Consider the following 19,493-nt stretch of genomic DNA (forward strand, 5'->3'; position numbering starts at 1 on the left):
TATGGGGCCGGCGCCCTACTCACTGAGCCACAGGCGCCGCCCCTTTTTTTTAATTTTAAATTACATTCTTTTTTTTTTTTTTTTGGTAAAGACAGTTTCACTTTATTGCCCTCCATAGAGTGCCGTGGCTCACACAGCTCACAGCAACCTCTAACTCCTGGGCTTAGGCGATTCTCCTGCCTCAGCCTCCCGAGTAGTTGGGACTACAGGTGCCTGCCACAACGCCTGGCTATTTTTTTGTTGCCGTTTGGCCGGGGCTGGGTTTGAACCTGCCACCCTCGGTATATGAGGCCGGCGCCCTGCTCACTGAGCCACAGGCGAATATGGAAAGAACAAAGATTTTTTTACCATCTGCTCAACCAGAGCCCACTTGTAAGTAAAATATCTCACCACATGCCACCTGGTGTCAGGGTTCCAATCCTGCTGCGGCTTTCAGGACAACAGACTAGTTTGGGGGCTCCTGCCAACTAAGCGGGAGTTTTAGGGAAACTTGCCCTTTTCCCCTAGGTTGGTTTGTTGAAAAGGTCAATTCACACTTATAGTACTATGATTAATAAGAGAAAGATTTATTTCCAAATACCATGTGTATGGGGGGAACTACAAGAATGATTTCCCAAAGTTTCAGTGATGGTGGCTTTTAAAGATACCTTTTAGAAGAGTGGGGGTAGGGAAACTGGAAAGTATACGTACAGCAAGTAGTTGCTAAGAGGCGATGGGTAGCTAGAGGGGAAACAGACTGATTTGTGAATTAACCTGAGAGACAGGTATTGTGCTTCAGATGACCTTATCACAGGTCTATTAGCATGTAATAAGGAGTCTAGCAGCCCTTTAAGATAGAGGAAAATCTTCATTCAAAGTTCTCTGATTCTGAAATGCAAATCAAAACTACTCTGAGATATCACCTAACCCCAGTAAGAAGCCCACATAACAAAATCCCAAAACCGGAAATGTTGGCATGGATGTGGAGGAAAGGGAACACTTCTACACTGCTGGTGGGAATGCCCACTAATACGTCCCTTCTGGAAGGACGTTTGGAGAATACTTAGAGACCTAAAAATAGACCTGCCATTCGATCCTATAATTCCTTTACTAGGTTTATACCCAGAAGACCAAAAGTCACAATATAACAAAGACATCTGTACCAGAATGTTTATTGCAGCCCAATCCATAATTGCTAAGTCATGGAAGAAGCCCAAGTGCCCATCGACCCACGAATGGACTAGCAAATTGTGGTACATGTATACCATGGAATACCATGCAGCCTTAAAGAAAGATGGAGACTCTACCTCTTTCATGTTTACATGGATGGAGCTAGAACATATTCTTCTTAGCAAAGTATCTCAGGAATGGAAGAAAAAGTATCCAATGTACTCAGCCCTACTATGAAGCTAAATTATAGCTTTCACATGAAGACTATAACGCAACTATAGCACAAGACTATAGGGAAAGGGCCAAGGAAGGGGAAGGGTGGGGGGAGGTTTTGGTGGAGGGAGCGTAATGGGTGGGGCCACATCTATGGTGCATCTTAGAATGGGTACAGGCGATTGCACTAATGTACACAGCTATTATTTAACAATAAAAAATAAAAATAAAAAAAATAAAATTGTGCAACAGGGAAAAAAAAAACAAAGTTCTCTGATTCTTTACAATAATCTTTATACCAAGGAATCATATTTTGGGATGAAATTTTCTTAGCTCCTTCACTCTAAAGGTGCTGTCACGTTCCTGTGGGTAAACTTTGTAATCTACCATCTCTGGTTGTGTTTTTCTTCTTCAGAGAATACCTAGAAGGAGAATTACCAGGTCAAAGGGAGAGAAAAAATTTTACTGTCCTGGGACATAGGTACTATTGAGAATTTGGATATATATGCCCTAAATTCAGGTAAGATTTGAGGATTTAATCCACTGGAAGTTTATAGCCTAAGGGTGCAAGAGGTACACCTTTAATTAAAAATCCCAGGAGCTGCTGGTCTGGTTATAGTGGTGACTAGTTGATCACAACCAGTTATAGATTCCTTTGTTTTTTCTCCTCTCCCACTGCTTCACTTGACTATTAAAAAAAAAAAAAAATCCCATGAGCATCCAATGAGTGTCCTGTAGAGGTGATAACTAGGTAGAGAACCTGAGAGAAAGAAACATCAAGTGGCATAACTTGTGACAAAAACAGCAGCCATTTATATTTTGTCTGCCAAAGCCTTTCTCAAGGCATCCTGGGAAGCTAGGCTTTGGAACAGAATGCCCAGCCAGTGTGCTGTCCAGCCCCGAAAGCTGCGGGGCAGTGTCCTGAGAGCTGTGTCCCTGCCTCCAGCTCACCACATGTAGGAACTTTAAGGCCATGCTTTGAGCACCCATGGGATGTTATTATTAGTAGCATCTCTGAATTTACCCCCATCAAAAAGTATTCCCTAGTCCACTTCACATTGAAACCACTGGTACAGAACCCTACTGTGAGTAAGCAGGAGGGGTAATGGGAGAGGGGATGTATTTTGTGGGCATTTAGATAAATTATGACAGTCACTTTGAGTGAATATTTAAAACCCTCTTTTTTATGGAGCCTAAGTCCCTGATGACTTCCAGTATAGCCTAGTGTGGGTTTTACTTAGGACACTCTTGTTGCCTTTTGTATAAATTTGGAATCTGCATATCTTTAAGAATCACCTTTAGACAACAGTTGAAGTGATTTGTCGCCCACATATTTAAATATTCACTTCACCCATCTTGTGACTTCAGGGATAAAGGATAAGTAACTCTCAGGCAGTGTCTGGGATGTCAGCATGCCCCAAGGGGGACCTCATAATGTAGTGGCTCTTTGTGAGAATAATCAGGGAGTTATCTGAGCTCTGGGTAGATCTGGTCTTGTGCAGCATGATGACTGGGTACACAGCAGGAGCTTGTTTTTGCAGTGTGATGACAATCTGCTGAGCTTAATGCCAGGTGTTCTCCTAGGCTTGGGGCCAATCTGTATCTTTACATTTTCTCTACACTTTGTGTTGCATCTGCCCACACTGACATGGGGATTCAGCCATGACTGTCACCAGCAGTGCAGCACATTGGGTAAGAACATGGGCTTTGTGCATAGGTTGCCTGGGTTTAAATCTCACTTCTGACTCTTGCTAATATCATAACTTGGGGCAGTAATATATGGATGGTAACTCTGAACTTTTATTCCCAGAACGTGGGTAATAGTAACTCATCTTCATTGGGTTGAGGTGGAGGTAATTGAGTTAATTCATATAAAGTTATAAGGACGAAAGGAGCTTTTAAGTCCAGACACAGTCCTTTTCTTCTCTGAAAATGTTTGGGAAGCCTCAGGGTTGTTACTAGTGCTACTCAAAACTCTTACATCCTCTTGTCATGTGACATTGTGCAAAATAGGCTTGTTCCTTGATTTTCTTGTTGACTCTAGTACAGGATCACATTGTATGGCATATAAAGATTGAAGAGAGACATGATATGGTATTTGAGTAGCACCTATTCCTTTGGTTGGTCTTTCAGAGCAGACCTTAATCAATAGGACATTCCTTTGTTTGTTGGGTTTTGTGTTATCACTGCCTTTCTCAGAAATGTTCTCACTGAATAGTTTGGGCAATGTGATTTCTATTGTGTCTTCGGGATTATACTCCTTGAGAAATACTAAATGATACAACCATCTAAGAAAGTTAGGTTTCCAATGCTAACGATTCATTGTCAGTGGTTACAAACAATTCATTAACTGATAAGTAACCCAGTATTAAAAAAAAAAAAAAGTAACCCAGTATATGGTGTTGCATAAGTAACCCAGTATTTTATTGCTTATAAAGATCATGGAGAGTAGGAAAATGATGTCCTCTTTGAGAAAAATATGTACATTAGATTTTCCTTGGCCTTGATGTTGCCAGGCTGAACCCATATCACTGCAATTGGGGAGATTCAGGGGTGATTTTGGGAATCTTTCCCTTTCTTGTTCCCAGGGAACTTGGACCATAAGTGGTGTATCCAGCTCACTTTTTTGGCACTTAGGATTCTAGCTGTATTTCTTTTTTTTTTTTTTTTTTGAGACAGAGTCTCAAGCTGTCATCCTGGGTAGAGTGCCGTGGCATCATAGTTCACAGCAAACTCCAACTCAGGCTCAAGCAATCTGCTTGCCTCAGTTTTTCTTTTAGTAGAGACGGGGTCTTGATTTTGATCAGGCTGTTCTCAAACTCGTGAGCTCAAACAATCCACCTGCCTTGGTTGCCCAGAGTGTTCGGATTACAGAGTACATGAGCCACCGCACCCAGCCTCAGGTCAAAAAGATCTCTTTTTTAGAGAGGGATCTTGCTCTGGCTCAGGCTGGTCTCAAACCTGTGAACTCAAGTAATTCACCCACCTCGGGCTCCCAAGTGCTGGGATCACAGGCATGAGCCACTGCTCGAAGCCTTCCAGCTGTGTTTCTTTAGACACATGAAGTTATCAGATTCTTCACTCAGCCACTAAAACACGCCTATTGAATGTTAAAATGTTGGTGAGGGAAAAGGTTCCAGAAAGATGGGTCTCACTCTTCCTCAGGCAGGTTTTGAGTTTCTAGACTCAACTGATCCTCTGGCCTTACAGTGCTAGGATTATAGGTGTGAGCCCTTGTACCTGTCCTCTGGTTATCTTCTGTTGAATGGTTGTTCTGAATGGCTTTTGGACAAAATGGAAGCAGAAGACCCTCCACATTGTTTCTTGAAGTCTGCTGTTTCTTTGTGTTTGTTTTTTTGAGACAGAGTCTTACTAGGTTGCCCTCCGTAGAGTGCTATGGTGTCATAGCTCACAGCAACCTCAATCTCTTGGGCTTAGGTGATTCTTTTGCCTTAGCCTCCCAAATAACTGGGACTACAGGTGCCCAGCTTTTTTTGTTTGTTTGTTTGTTTGTTTTTTTTTATTTTTTTTGGTTGCAGTTGTCATTGTTGCTTAGCTAGCCCGGGCCAAGTTCAAACCTGCCAGCCTCGGTTATGTGGCCTGTTCGGTAATCACTGTGCCATGAGCACCAAGGCTGCTGTTTGTGATTAAGCTGAGACATGGTTTTATTTTCCCATTCTCTTCTTATTTTACCAAATCCAACTCACACAACCCTAAGGGAGTTTCATGAAATCACTCACAGTAGCAGAGTCTCTCCCTACATTGTCATGTGTGGAGAATACACTTCCTACTCCACCAACCAGCAGCAGGTTCTTTCACCACCCATGTCTGTTGAGCAGACCCCCCAGAATATCACAAGACAAAGTATGCATGACACATAGGCAAATAGACAGCTGTCCCCAACAGGGAGGGCAGTCGTGAAGGTGAGTTAGAGTATTTGTTTTTGAGATTTTGCAGTTGGTTTAAGTGGAACCCCCTCATGCGGGGACTTAATTAGGCTTGAGTAGGAATCATACTATAATGGTCTGGGATTGGTGAGAAAGGAGGGTCAGTGAGTAATTCAATATAATGAGTTAAAACATACTGACCTAGAAACAGTTGTTAGATGATCTGTGTTGAAGTGGTGTGTGGTTCAGAAAGTTCCTAGAATAAACAGGGCTCCTTGCCACACATGTTATGTGGTGCAAGAGGTCCCCAGAACAGTGAAGTTGTGGGGTGGCAGACCTGCAAAATCATGCCAAAGTGGATGACCTGCTGTTTGTGGCTGTTTTCTTGTTCTCTCCTTGCTTAACAAGGTTTGCTCAACTAGAGAACACTTGAGGTAGATGCACTTGCTATGGTCATCCCTTTGGTCACTTCTGTGTCCCAACTTCAGGGACAATGAATGAGGTGCCTGATGTATTTCGTGTTCCTATTAAGATTTTCAGAGAGAAATTTAAAGGCTGTTTAAAGCATTGTGCTGGCCATTGAGGAGATCAACAGAGACACCAGTCTGCTTCCCAACCTAACCCTGGGGTTCTCCCTTTGGAATTACAACAACATTGTGTCCATAGGTCTTCAGGAGACAATACACCTGGTCTCAGGTCACTAGCACCCCATTCTTAACTATAGCTGCCAGGGCAGTCCTTCTCTGGCAGCAGTGATTGGAGCAACACGGTCACCTCTCTCCATCCCAGTGGCAAGATATCTGGGACTTTCCAAAATTTCCCAAGTGAGTGGCACTGAAACTCTCATGTGTGTGCTTCAGCATATTGGTACTATGGTATATTTGGCTTTCTCACTTACCTGCAGTGAGCCAGATCCCTTTCAGTCTCCTGTTCCTAAATCACAGTCTTCTCCCAATAGGAAAGCTTGGCAGGAGGATGAAGGCATAGTTGTAAAGGGATAAAACAGAATAAGAGCTTAAATGGTGTTATTGTTTTATTTTCTTAGGCAATGGGGTCTCACTGTAAGGTCCAGTCCAGTCTCAAACTCCTGGTCTTAAGTAATCATGGCACCTCCTCCTCCCAAAGAGCTGGGATTGCGGGCATGAGCCAGTGCAACGGTCATATTGTTACTCTCTTTCTCCTGCTTCTGATGTTGCTGCTTTGGTTTTATTGTGCTCCTTCCTTCCTCTCTTCTTCCTTCACCACCTCCTTTTCCTACTCCTTCCTGTATTCCTCATTACTTTTCTCCTTCTTCATCTCCTTCTCCACTTCTTCTGTTATTATTATAGGAAGGTTTGTTACTATACTCTAAAATAGATCATGTTAAGGGATCATATCCTGTGGTCATCAATGTATCAACTTTTTTTTTTTTTTTACATATACATGTGTTTATTAGGTTTGCCTTCACAAAATTGAAGAGGCTTAAAATTTAATAACAATAACAGTGTTTAAGATAAGGACTAGAAACAAAAACCTCATAAAGAATGAAAAAACATAAATACATTCAGAAAAGAAATCAGAGAATTGCTGCATCAAAATATTAAGCAATAATAATAATGCAAAGAAAGTAACATTCACATTGTCAAATAAGCGTATGTCTATTATAGAGTGCTTTGACTCTGAGATTCAGTATGGAGTCATCAGTTAACTTCTTTTTTTTTTTAAGTCCCAAGAAATAAACAACTAATATTTATAAATAAAAGTAAAAGATAATTTCAAAAAACAGATCATGCCAAATCTTATAGACAATAGAAAAAGAAGAAATACTTCAAAATCATTTTACTTGATCTAGGTACACCATTAAAATTGGAGAGAATATATTATTATAAAGGAGAAATTACAAACATATTTTACTTGTAAACGAGGATGCAAAATCCCAAACAACATATTAACAAGTTGAATTAAAAATTAATGTTTAAGTAATGTACTTTGGTCAAAATTAAATTCAATTTATGTGAAAATTAGTCACTATTTTCTTTTGTCTTTTTTTTTCTCCTTTTCCTTTCCCTCAACCACTCCCTCCTTTCTGTGATCTCCCCTTCCCCCATGCCCCACTGTGTCATTAATTGTCCTCATAACAAAATTGAATACATAGGATTCATACTTCTCCATTCCTGTGATGCTTCACTAAGAATAATGTGTTCCACCTCCATCCAGGTTAGTACAAATGTTGTAAAATCTCCATTTTTTTATGGCTGAATAATATTCCATGGTATATGTATACCACAGCTTACCAATCCATTCCTGGGTTAAAGGACATTTAGGTTGTTTCCACATTTTAGCAATTGTAAATTGGGCTACGATAAACAGCCTAGTACAAGTGTCTTTATAATAAAAGTTTTTTTTCCTGAATAGATGCCCAGTAATGGGATTGCAGGATCAAGCAAGAGGTCTAGTTTGAGTTCTTTTGAGGTTTCTCCATACTTCCTTCCAAAAAGGTTGTATTAGTTTGCAGTCCCACCAGCAGTGTAAAAGTGTTCCTTTCTCTCCACATCCACGCCAGCATCTGCAGTTTTGAGATTTTGTGATATAGGCCATTCTCACTGGAGTTAGATGATATCTCAGGGTGGTTTTGATTTGCATTTCTCTAATAATTAAGGATGATGAGCATTTTTTCATATGTTTGCTGGCCATTCGTCTGTCATCTTTAGAGAAGATTCTATTCATCTCTCTTCCCCATTGATGTATGGGATTGTTGTTTTTCTTGTGGATTAATTGAAGTTCTGTATAGATCTTGGTTGTTAAGCGTTTGTCTGATTCAAAATATGCAAATATCCTTTCCCATTGTGTAGGTTGTCTATTTGCCTTGGTTGTTGTCTCCTTGGCTGTACAGAAGCTTTTCAATTTAATTAAATCCCATTTGTTTGTCATTGCTGTTGTTGCTATTGCCATGGCAGTCTTCCTCGTAAAGTCTTTCCCCAGGCCAATATCTTCCAGGTTTTTCCTATTCTTTCTTTGAGGATTTTTATTGTTTCATGCCTTAAATTTAAGTCCTTTATCCATCTTGAATCAATTTTTGTGAGTGGAGAAAGATATGGGTCCAGTTTTAGTCTTTCACATGTGGATATCCAGTTCTCCCACCACCATTTATTGAATAGGGAGTCTTTCCCCCAGTGGACGCTCTTCTTTGGTTTATCGAAGATTAGGTGGCTGTAAGTTATTGGTTTCATTTCCTGGTTTTCTGTTCGATTCCAAGTGTCTATGTATCTATTTTTGTGCCAGTACCAGGCTGTCTTGACCACTATGGCCTTGTAATACAGCCTAAAATCTGGTATGGTGATACCCCCAGCTTGTTTTTATTACTAAGAACTGCCTTAGCTATGCGGGGTTTTTTCTGGTTCCGTACAAAATGCAGAATCATTTTTTCTAAGACTTGAAAGTAGGATGTTGGTATTTTAATAGGGATGGCATTGAATCAGTAAATTGCTCTGGGAAGTATAGACATTTTAACAATCTTGATTCTTCCCAGCCATGAGCATGGTATGTTCTTCCATTTGTTAATATCCTCTGCTATTTCCTTTCTTAGGGTTTCATAATTTTCTTTATAGAGGTCCTTCACCTCTATAAAGAAGATTGGTCCTTCACCTCTATAAATTTTCTTTGGGGCTATGGTGAAGGGAGTTGAGTCTTTAATTAACCTCTCATCTTGGCTGTTGTTGGCATATACAAAGGCAACTGACTTGTGGACATTGATTTTATATTCTGAGACATTACTGTATTTTTTTGATGATTTCCAAGAGTCTTGTGGTTGAGTCTTTAGGGTTCTCTAAGTATAAGATCATATCATCAGCAAAAAGGGAGAGTTTGACCTCCTCTGCTCCCATTTGGATGCCCTTTATTTTCTTGTCTTGTCTAATTGTATTGGCTAGAACTTCCAGGACTATGTTGAATAGTAATGGTGACAGAGGACAACCTTGTCTGGTTCCAGTTCTAAGAGGAAAAGCTTTGAGTTTTACTCCATTCAATAAAATATTAGGTGTGGGTTTGTCATAGATAACTTCAATCAGTTTCAGAAATGTGCCACCTATGCCTATACTCCTCAGGGTTCTAATTAAAAAGGATGCTGGATTTTATTGAATGCTTTTTCTGCATCTATTGAGAGGATCATATAGTTTTTGGTATTGCTAGTGTTGATATGGTGAATAACATTTATAGACTTGTGTATATATATATATATTTTTTAGAGACAGAGTTTCACTTTATGGCCCTGGGTAGAGTGCCATGGCATCATACAGCTCACAGCAACCTCCAACTCCTGGGCTTAAGCAATTCTCCTGCCTCAGCCTCCCGAGTAGCTGGGACTACAGGCGCCCGCCACAAGGCCTGGCTGTTTTTTTTGTTGTTGTTGTTGTTGCAGTTCGGCTGGGGCCAGGTTTGAACCCGCCACCCTTGGTATATGGGGCTGTCGCCCTACCGACTGAGCCACAGGCGCCGCCCTAGACTTGTGTATATTAAACCAGCCTTCCATCCCTGGGATAAAACCTACTTGATCATGATGTATGACTGTTTTGATGATAAGCTGTAATCTATTGGCTAAGATTTTGTTAAGAATTTTTGCATCTATATTCATTAGTGAAATTGGTCTGAAATTCTCCTTTTTAGTTGGGTCTTTTCCTAGTTTTGGTATCAGGGTGATGTTTGCTTCATAAAACGTGTTGGGGAAGATTACTTCCTCCTCAATTTTTTGGAATAATTTCTGCAGTACAGGAATAACCTCTTCTTTGAAAGTTTGATAAAATTCTGGTGTGAAGCCATGTGGACCAGGGCATTTTTTTGTTGGAAGATTTTTTATTGTTTCTTTGATCTCAGTGCTTGAGATTGGTCTGTTCAGGAGAACTATTTCATCTGGGCTAAGTCTAGGGAGAGGGTGTGATTTCAAGTATTGATTCATTTTCTTCACATTGTCAAATTTCTGGGCATAGAGTTTCTGGTAATATTCAGAGATAATCTCTTGTATCTCTGAGGTATCAGTTGTTATTTCCCCTTTATTATTTCTGATTGAGGTTACTAGAGATTTTACTTTTTTATTTCTAGTTAGTCTGGCCAGAGGTTTATGTATTTTATTTATTTTTTCAAAAAAAACAACTCCTTGTTTCATTAATTTTCTGAATGATTCTTTTGTTTTCAATTTCATTAATTTCTGATTTAATTTTGGATATTACTTTTCTTCTGCTGGGTTTAGGCTTAGATTGTTCTTCTTTTTCTAATTCCATCAGATGGCTTGTGAGTTTGTTGATACTCTCTCTTTGTTTTTTGAATGTAGGCTTCTAAAGCGATAAAGTTTCCTCTCAGGACTGCTTTTGCTGTATCCCTTAGGTTTTGGTAACTTGTATCTTCATTGTTGTTATACTCAAGGAAGTTAATGATTTCCTTTTTTATTTCTTCCCGCACTCAACTGTTGTTCAGCATAAGGTTGTTAAACTTCCATGCCTTTGTGTGAAGCTGAGCATTTTTGTTGGAGTTGAGTTCCACTTTTAGTGCCTTGTGGTCTGAGAAGATGCAAAGTAGAATTTCAATTCTTTTGATTCTGTTGAGGTTTTTTTTGTGTCCTAGGATATGATCAATTTTCGAGAATGTTCCATGGGATGATGAGAAGAATGTATATTCTTTATCTTTGGGATGTAGTGTTCTATAAATATCTATTAAGCACAGTTGTTCTAGGGTCTCATTTAAATCTCTAACATCTTTGTTTAATTTCTGTTTAGAGGATCTGTCGAGCTCTGAGAGGAGGGTGTTGAAGTCCCGTTATTATGGTGTTATAGGATATCATATTGCTCAGACTAAGCAAGGTCTGTTTCAAGAATCTGGGAGCATTTAAATTGGGTGCATAAATATTTAGAATTGAAATGTCTTCTTGTATTTTTCCCTTGACCAGTATGAAGTGACTATCATTGTCCTTTTTAACTTTAGTTGCTTTAAATCCACATGTATCTGAAAATAAGATTGCAACCCCTCTATTCTTCTGAATTCTGTTTGCCTGAAAAATTGACTTCCAAACCTTAATTCTGAGTTTTAATTTGTCTCTTGAGGCTCGGTGTGTTTGCAAATGGATGGCTTCTGTTTTTTAATCCAGTTAGCCAATCTATGCCTCTTCAGTAGGGAATTCAAGCCATTGACATTTATTGAGATAATTGATAAGTGTGGCAGTGTTCTATCCATCTTATTTTGTGAAAGTCCATTGCTTAGTTTTGTCTTTTGCATCATTGTGGAAACTAGGTTCTGTCCTTTAATTTCTGGGTGTTTACTCTGCTGAAAGTCCATTGTGATGGTCATTGTGTAGAACAGGTTGAAATATTTCCTGTAAAGCTGCTCTTATGACAAATTTCCTCAATGTTTGCATATCAACAAAAGATTTGATTTCTCCGTCAATTTTAAAGCTTAGCTTAGTAGGATAGAGGATTCTGAGCTGGAAATTGTTCTGTTTAAGTAGATTAAAGACAGATGACCATTGCCTTCTGGCTTGAAAAGTTTCATTAGAGAAGTCCCCGGTCACCCTGATAGATTTGCCCCTGTAGGTCAGTTGGCACTTACTCCTAGCAGCTTGTAAAATCTTAATTTTTGTCTTGACTTTAGATAGATTCATCATAATGTGCCTTGGAGAGGCTCTATTTGAATTGAGGCGACCAGGGGACCGATATCCCTTTGAAAGGAGTATGTCAGAATCTTTGGTGATATTTGGAAAATTTTCATCTATAATATTCTCTAGAATGGCTTCCATTCCTCTGGGGCATTCCTCTTCCCCCTCTGGGATACCTGTAACTCGTATGTTTGAACGCTTCATAGAGTTCCCTAATTCTGTCAGTGAACGTTCTGCTTTCTCTCTCTTCTTTTCTGCCTCTTTAACTATCTGAGTTATCTCCAGAGCTTTATACTCTACCTCTGAGATTCTTTCTTCTGCATGATCTAATCTGTTGTTGATACTTTCTATCCGTAAGTAAGTTCCTATCCGTATCTGTAAGTTCCCTAATTGACTGCTTCAGTTCCTTCAGCTTTGCTATATCCTTTCTATATTCTTCCTATCATTCATCTCTTATTTGATTCTGTTTTTGGATTTCCTTTTGTTATTTTCCACTTTCTCAGCAATTTCCTTCATTGTTTTTTGATTTCCCCTTTCTCAGCAATTTCCTTCATTGCTTTTGATTGTGTTCCACTTTCTCAGCAATTTCCTTCATTGTTTTCATCATCTGTATTTTAAATTCCCCTTCTATCATTTCTAACATTTCTTTATAGGATGATACCTTTGCAGTAGCTACCTCATGATTCCTAGAAGGGGTTACTCTGGACTGGTATTTCATGTTGCCAAAATTTTTCTGCTGATTCTTCTTTATGAGTGCTTTCTTGTATCTATTTCCTTACCCTAATTATCCTTTCACTTCTTCTTGCTCTTTAAAGTTTTAATGAGTTCTTTGGTACGGGACCAGAAGGATAAGAAAATTGAAGAGCAAGAAGGGAAAAAAGATTTTAAAAAGAAAGAAAAGAGAGAAAGAAGAGAGGGCAAGTAAAAGGAAATATTGACAAAAAGAAGAAAGGCACCTAAAGAGAGAAACAGGAGTAATACAGGTGTATAGTAGGGTACTATGATCCAACCTTGAAGACCCCCAACCTCTGGGGGTGCTGGGTTGGGTGATTCCCTTGAGGTCAACAGCTCTTTGCCAGCCAGATCAGACACAGTACCCCACCTCCACCAGGTAGAGAAGAAAGCCAAAAATACTAAAAGTCAAACTGAAACAAACAAGCAAAAATCCTTATGGGATAACATTGGTGGGGTGGGAGGAACAAATAATAGGGGCAGAAACATTGGCATTAATGAAATTCTAATTGTTAAAGAAGGCAAAAATGGAAAATTTTATTTAAACTAGAATAGTGAAAAAAAAAGAGAAAGGAAAAAAAGAAAAATACCAAGGAAAAATGTTGAAATTAAAAAAAAACAAAAACAAACCCCCCCCCAAACCAAAGAACCAAACAGTATATATATCTTGCTGAATATTGTCCAGGCAACAGATGATCTTCTGAGGTATAAGATGTTACTCACAATGTTGATACAGCTGTATGAGATGGAGACTGGAGGCCTCTGCTGATCTCTCAGACCCCGCAGGCTTGGGAGCCCAAAAATCTCCTCAGCCCACTTAAAAGACACTCCAAACTATGAACCTTGGCCAAGCAGAAGCTTTCCAAGAAAGCACTTATCTCTGGGATCTCTCCTGGCTGTCTGCTTATCCATTGCACCAAGTCTAGTCTCCCACTATGCCCCTGAGGGCCAAGGCTGTTAATCTGCCACACTTGGATCTCCACACTTCCCTAGCGTCTCAGTACTCGCCTTTGGGCAGCTCAGTCACTAGATTGCTCGCCCAAGGTCTCCTGGCTGATCTCCGCGCTGCAATACACAGGGGCAGCTCTTCCCACAGCAGCTGTGTGGGCAGCTCACAGCTGAACAATATTAGCTCCTTTCCAGCTCAGGGGCTCAGACCAGGGCCCCAGACAATGCCTAGAGTTGTCTGCACACACTGGCCCAAGATCTCCCAAGGCTGTTCAATCGAGTGCCCACGTCCAAGAAAACCAAAACAGCCCACAGGTAAGGCTTTTCCTGCTTGCAGTCTCGCTTTTGCTATGGTTACAGCTGCAGGCAGCCTCCGACCGAACAAACACACCTACCACTTCCCAGTTTTTGGCTGCTTCTGACCTCCTCATGGGTCCAGAAGTCTCTCACCAGCTTCCTGTGTCACCAAAGGGAAGCCTCTGGGCAAAACCCACCAGCCAGAGATGCCTAGAGTCTTTTTTCACCACTCTCACTGCACCTGGCTGCACAGAAGCTATTACTCGGCCGCCATCTTTCTCCAGTGTGTCAACTTTTCAAATTTTTGAGTGATTGATGAATCTTCAAAAGAGGTAATGTTTACATGTCACCTTCATAAAACTAATCATAATGGTACCATATGTTTAAGAAGAAATTCTAAAGCTCCTAGAAGTTTTCTAAGGAGTTTTCAATTGGAAGAATTCATGGTGTAGAGAAATGACATCTTCCATTGATCTTGTGTAGCAATTTCTGAAGCCATGAGATCCACTCCTATGTGCCATTTGCAGTGTAGAATGAAAATGCTTCCCAGGAAAGCCTGAGCGGGAAGCAGGAGTGGATCTTCTGCTCTTTGAGGGGCTCTTGTCTGACTCTCAGAGATCTGTTCTCACACTGTTTACATGCGCCAGACTTGGAAGGACAGGAAGCTTTTTAAAAAAAAAGATGAACAGGTAAATGCCAAGAGTAGGAACCCTGCCTTCTGAAATTATTTGGTCTTGTCATGTAGTTCTGTAAATGTTAGGCAAAGCTATTCTTTCTTCCTACCTGATGGGACTTGTGTTCACTGCCAGATAAATAGCATGGGCCAGAGAAGAGAGCACTGATATTGTAATTATGTATTTCTCCATTAAGTGTGTGAAGTCTTTATTTTTGATACGGAATGCCTGTCTCAAAATAAAGGTTTCTGGCACAGCAGATAAATACAAAGATTTTTTTTTTTTTTTTTTTGTAGAGACACAGTTTCACTTTATGGCCCTCGGTAGAGTGCCGTGGCCTCACACAGCTCACAGCAACCTCCAACTCTCGGGCTCAAGCGATTCTCTTGTCTCAGCCTCCCGAGTAGCTGGGACTACAAGCGCCCGCCACAACGCCCGGCTATTTTTTGGTTGCAGTTTGGCCGGGGCCGGGCTTGAACCCGCCACCCTCGGTATATGGGGCCGGCGCCCTACCAACTGAGCCACAGGCGCCTAAAATTGCACACTGACAGTTTTAAGTTGTCAGATCTTTGTTTTCTTTTTAAAATTATCCTGCATTGGGTGGCACCTGTGGCTCAAAGGATAGGGTGCTGACCCATATGCCAGAGGTGGTGGGTTCAAACCCAGCCCCGGCCAAAAACTGAAAAAAAAAAAAAAATATATATATATATATATATATGTCCTGCGTTGTTTTTTTTTTTTAATTATTATTATTGAACATACATGCTGGGCAAAGTTGCTCACACTTGTAATCCTACCACTATTTGAGACCTTTGTGGGAGGACAGCTTAAACTCAGAAGTTTGAAATCTCCCTGAGCAAAGGAAACCCCATTGTGGTGGGCACTTGTAGTCCTAGCTACTTGGGAGGCTGAGGCAGAAGGATCACTTGAACCCAAGGAGTTTGAGGTTACTGTGAGCTGTGAAACTATGGCACTCTACCCAGTGTGACAGAGTGAGACTTTGTCTTAGGAAAGGAAAAATCAAAAAAGAATGTGTACGTCATGTACAATGTATCTGGAGATTTCTTTCCAATTCCTTACATTGATAATGTTTTCTCAGCCATCCTTACTCTGCTCAGTTTCCATCCCATGAGAATCTCCTCCCTCTCCAGGTGAGTTATGCATCCAGTGCAATCATGCTCAGTGACAAGACCCAGTTTCCATCCTTCTTCCAGACCATTGCTAGTGACAAAGCCTACTTCATGAGCCTGAGCATGCTTCTGACCCACTTTGGGTGGACGTGGCTGGATTTAGTGGCCCAGGATGATGACTGGCCAGCAGGCAAGTCACTGGGTAAATGGTGAGTTGTCAAAAGCCAAGGTGTGCCTTGAGTTCAGTGTGACATTTCCCACATACCAGTCAAATGCACAGATTGCAAACACCATGGAGAGTGTTGAAGAGATCCACTGCTAAGGTCATGTTGGTCCTTATAAACAATGGAATCTTCTGCCCGATGTTGCAGAGTTTCTCAGAAAGTTATGTGTCAGGAAGGCTCTGGGTCAGCCAGTTTATTATACAAAGTGATCACACCATCACCATGCTTAACACCTTCCAGATATGCAGAAGACCTTCAGTCTCATGAACCACAACATGACAGCAGAACTTTCTGTATTCTTCAACCTCAGTCAGGTGACAAAGACCCAGGAAGAGACCTCTTAGGCAGATTTTGGAACAACAATTTCAAATGTGAGTGGGCACCCAGGTAGTCACTTCAAAGAAAGATGGACAAAATTCAGTTTTGTACAGGAGTAAGTGAGAAGGATCCAAATATCCCATTTTTGGCATTGAGTGACCTGGGCATATTCTTCACTGCTTATGATGCTGTGTACAGCGTGGCACATGCACTCCAAGCCATGAAGCTGGATGATGACCTCTTGAAGTCAGTGACTCTTGCTGAGACCCAGCGATCCCATCAGGCCTAGCAGGTGAGAGACAGACCTATCCTACTAGGGGTCAATGTATTCATTTTATTAGGTACGGGACAGTAATGATTCATTCACTTTCATTTATTCAGTTTTAGATATGTAGGACATACCAGGATATCAGAGATCTATTGCCATGTAAATCTGCATTAATGATGTTTTAATCTCAGGAAGGTCATTGCTAGTTAGTCAATGAAAAAAGAAACCCATTGTTATATTCTGGTACCACATATGCCATATACAAGTGAGGAAAGAACTAAGCGATTCATTCTGTCCACAAATGTTTTGTGAGCATTTCATATGTGTCTGGCCAAGATATTAGAACTTAGGAGAGGACAGAGTGTGGTGGCTCAAGGGTGTATCTGAGAGCTCTGGGTGGCTAAGGTGGAAGATTGCTTGAACCCAGGAGTTCAGCCAGCCTGGGCAACAAAGCAAGATCACATCTCCAAAAAAAGTAAAAACATTACTAGGGCCTGGCTATAGTCCTGGCTGCCCAGGTGGCCGAGGCAGGATCTTCATTTGGAGAACGGAGGTAAAAGGAGGACTTCTTCCCAGTTTGTAATCCAAAACCATGGCTATCTTCTAAATTTCTTTCTTACGTTAAATAGCATCCTTAATTTCATACTAAATTAAACACTCAGGAAGACAGGCTGGGTAGGGCCATTCGAGACCCAATGTCTCAGAAGCCCTGATATCCACAGCTTCTGCCATACTTTAGGAAAGTCCACTTTACAACTTCTCATGGAAAAGAAATTCTCTTTGATGCCAATGGAGATATACAAGCTAAGTATGAAGTTCTTTATGGAAAAGAGCTTCCAGAATGTTTCTTTCAGGTTATGAGTATTGGCCATCTTTATGCTAGCTCCTCATCAAAGACCAGGTTAGTCATCAATGAGAGCACCCTCAAGTGGCTGGGGGGAGCTGACACAGGTAAGAACTCTGTCTCTTACTCCTTTTTCTTTCCTATAAACAATAGCCACAAAGTCTGAACAATGTCAAATTTAGTTAGAAGCTCTACTGCACCCTGGTATGACTGAGTTTCATATCATAGATCTTTAGCTCATGTTTTGAAGAAACTTTCTGTGGTGCCAGATGGATGGTATGCCCGCTACACAAAGGAATTAAAAAACAAATTTCTGTGAGGCATCAATAAATATTTGGGTGCTATGTCCTAAGTCAAATCCTTTGCTTAGGCATCTCAGACTGTGCAGGTAATGAAAATGGAATGGTGATAAGGGAGTCATGGTCAAGAACAGAGTTAATCATGAATGTACCCCAGAGCCCAGGCAGAAGCAGACAGACCTGCCCTGTCAGTGAATTTACCAGCAGGAGGAATTTCTTTCACATCCTTGTTATCCTGCAAGTAAAAACATTAAGGATTATAAACTTCTGTGGAGACATGGTCTCATGTTCATGTCTCAGCACATAGTCTTATCTATGCCTTGCCCACTAAAACCATAAATCCAAGTTATGGAAACCTGCAGTCCTCCACCTTAACGTTTCCAATGTAGATCTTTTCTTTCCTCTGGGAACATCATGGTTCATGGATATGAAGACTGTAATAGCATAGTATCATTTTCTCACCATGAGAAAAGCCAATTAGAATATAAAGATAGGATAGTGAAAATGTGTTTGATTTTCTGAAACATAAAAAGTACCTCAATGTTACAACGACCTGTCAAAAACTTTCCTGATTATTTAAGCTTAGTCTTGATATTTCTCTTAGTTGTATCCTAATGATGTATGTGGCTTATATACAAAATATAAAATATCCTAAATTATAGCCCTGACTCCTACAAAGAGGAGAATCAAGAGAGTTGTGACAAGGAAAAATGGTTTTGAAACTGTATCTCTCAAGACACTCAACAACCTAAATTCCGGACTCAGTTTCCCCAGATTCCTCACTCCTTTTGCAATGAGAGCTGCCCTCCTGGGTCCAGCCAGGTCCCACAGCAAGGCTGGCCTCACCACTGCTTTGAGTGCAGATCCTATGCAGAGGACACTTTGCAGATAGAACAGGTGAGAGGAAGACTTGAAACTCATTCCCCTGGATCCTGATCTCTTTGGGGGCAACTTCTGAGACCACCATCCTTCCAGGTCCTGTTTGCCCCACACACAGGATTTCCTAAGTCTCCTTAAGCATCCATTTGTGTCTGTACTTGGGAAATAGCAAGTTTTCTCTGTCCAGTTTGGATTTAGATGGAGGAAAAAATGCTCAAATTTTCCCCAAGATTCTAGTATGAGACAGTCCCCAGGAAGAGCTTGGCAGGGCTAATGTGGCCAGGTGATGTTTTCCACCACATTGGAAGTTGCCTTCAATCAGACTCTTCTCTTACTGCCTACACCTATGCCCCAAGTGGAGGCCCTCTGACATGGTCAGATGCCCCTGCCAGGCTGCCCCATCAAGTGTTTGTCCCACCAGACTGTCTGGACCCTTATCTGTGCCAGGCAACCCCCTAGCAGATACCATTCTTATCTTGCTTGGATACCCCTCAAGATCTCCCTCTCTGCACGAATACCCTCCTCAGGCTGCACAGACTCTGGTGACCACACCACCTATCCCTCTGCCCAGATGCCCTTGTTCTGCCCAGCCCACGACTGTCAGTTCAGTAAGGATACAGAATAGAAAGAACAGAGGGGCAGGAAAGGGAAGACCAAGAAGGAAGCCAACAGCCTCATGCTTAATTATTAGAAGCCAGAGGTGATCCAGTCTGACATCTGCCAGGCCACTGGGATAGTGTTGTTCTTTGATTTACATACTCAGTGTCATCTTCGTTGAGATACACTAGTGTTTTCTGTTCTGATTGGCATAAAATGATTGCAGCAGCTACAGCCTTTGCTGTTACGATGGTGCTGGATATTTTTCTGCCATTGATCACTGTTGGCCCTCAGTTCTGTGTTTTCTCTGGTCAGCATTTGGTCCCAGTTGTCTCAGAGACCACAGATAATTGATGTCCCTCACTACACATGGCTGTCCTCATCCTGCCAAGTGACCTCATGTTGGCCTCGGTTGTTG

General features: G+C 41.1%; 1 protein-coding gene across 4 annotated transcripts in view; it reads left to right on the forward strand.

The window, feature by feature from the left end:
- The window catches only part of LOC128595797 (vomeronasal type-2 receptor 26-like), a 64,835-nt gene that overhangs the window by 19,077 nt on the left and 26,265 nt on the right, over positions 1 to 19,493 (forward strand). The gene's annotated exons all lie outside the window — the stretch shown is intronic.

This window comes from Nycticebus coucang, chromosome 10, assembly GCF_027406575.1.
Source record: "Nycticebus coucang isolate mNycCou1 chromosome 10, mNycCou1.pri, whole genome shotgun sequence".
NCBI lineage: Eukaryota > Metazoa > Chordata > Mammalia > Primates > Lorisidae > Nycticebus > Nycticebus coucang.